We start from the raw sequence: 2,074 nt of genomic DNA, 5'->3' as shown, positions 1-2,074 counted from the left end.
GTAAATAAATATAGAAGCACAGAGAGAGTATTTAGCAAAGTACTTCCTCCGCCCTTAAAAAAGTGCACTTCCAACAAATTGGAAAATTATTTTTTTTATGTTTGATCGTATCTATACAATAACACATCAACATTTATGCCATCAAATTAATAGCATTAGATCGTTGATAAAATATATTTTCATCATTATCTATTTGGTTTCATAAACATTTATATATTTTTGCACAAAGTGGTCAAATTTTGAGATAGTTTGACCCTTCGATAAAGTTAAAACTACACTCTTTCAAGAACGAAGGGAGTAAGTCACAAACCAAAAGTGCTAAATGCAACACGATCAGAATATTTGAAAGAGATAAACATAGAAACATGAGAGCCATCATGCACAAAGCATAACTTTTTGAAACTTCACCATTTTGATTCCTATCACACTTTTGAACCTGCATAACTTTTTGAAACTTGACCATTTTGATTCGTATCACAACTTCCGAGCCTACATATAACAAAAACAACCTGAGCAGTAAGTACATGTGGAGGCTCACCCTGTACCGTGTCATTGTGTGTGTAAATCAGGCTGTAGCATGCTGTTTGATCAGCCACGGGGCCATCAATTAAGCCTCGTAGCTCGAAACATAGGTGACCTAGGTGATCAGATGTACTAAAATATATGAACTTCATACCTTAAATTCAGGGAAAAAAGTAATACTTATAAATTTTTCAGAAAAATTCTTTGCAAAACCATATTTCAATGTAAGTGTTGCTCAAAATAATCTATATCAAACTTGGAACTTCTAATACAAATCCCATGTCGAAGGACAACCATGTTGGTTAGTACATGGAATCCTCTATAACACTAAGCTCCCTAGTTTTAGAGAGCCCACATTCAATTGATATTATGAATTTTGATATATTTATCTACAAATTTGATCGAACTTAAAAAGGTTTGACTTTAAAAAAAAATACACCTTGTATTTTGAAACAGAGTGAGTATTTTTTAAAGATACCCAACAACATCAACGGCGCAGCAAAGCGCACCCAACCCTTCTAGTATAAGATCACTTGGGAACATTAATGAAGATAAGTTAATAACTAATAACAGTGTAATGCAGTGGCACACTCAATTGTCTAGATGAGAACAAAGACAAAAGTTTCACCTCACATATTGCAGTATCTTGAAGGATATAAAGGGAAAAACTTGCATTTCTTGCAAAGTAGTCATTGCATATATCTTATGGCATGATTTTTTTTATTAAAGTGGTTTGTAGAAGAGATATAATTTGTGAAGGAAAATAAATAACTGGTGAAGCATAGATAAAACCTAACTTGCTAGTGTTGACCATTTTTTAAGCGCCCGCGGTACTTCGCTTTTACTTGGGGCCACCTGAAGTTGCTAATTTTTTTGTCCCAATCTTAATGGAATCCCGACTTGGCCTATGTTGGCATCGACCTTCATGATCTCCTACTTAGCCTTTTTTTGCCATCTTTGTTGCATCCATGCCAAATGAGCATATGGCTTTACCATTTTCCACTGGTTCTTTTGCTTGCTTACACCTTTTAAGAATGGTAGTTCCATGTTCACAAACTAAGCGGAACATAAGGAAAAACTAGCACTATCTCAACTACAAAACTTAGTCGGGCACCAAAACGCCGTTCTCTTGGTATTACTTATATTTACAGGAGCATGTAGTTGTGGTTGGCAAAGAGAATGAAGCAGTTGTGGTGAATCAGTCCAAATTATCGGAGCAACTCATGACTTCATTGTAGAGGATGTGCCCCATGAACATCCGAGGGTGGCTGGAGTTGGCCTTCTCGACAATATATTAAAGGAAATATGCCCTAGAGGCAATAATAAAGTTATTATTTATTTCCTTATATCATGATAAATGTTTATTATTCATGCTAGAATTGTATTAACCGGAAACATGATACATGTGTGAATACATAGACAAACATAACGTCACTAGTATGCCTCTACTTGACTAGCTCATTAATCAAAGATGGTTATATTTCCTAACCATAGACATGTGTTGTCATTTGATTAATGGGATCACATCATTAGGAGAATGATGTGATTGACA

The sequence above is a fragment of the Triticum dicoccoides genome, chromosome 1B, assembly GCF_002162155.2.
Source record: "Triticum dicoccoides isolate Atlit2015 ecotype Zavitan chromosome 1B, WEW_v2.0, whole genome shotgun sequence".
Taxonomy (NCBI): Eukaryota; Viridiplantae; Streptophyta; class Magnoliopsida; order Poales; family Poaceae; genus Triticum; species Triticum dicoccoides.
Note: the sequence above shows the minus strand (reverse complement) of the source record.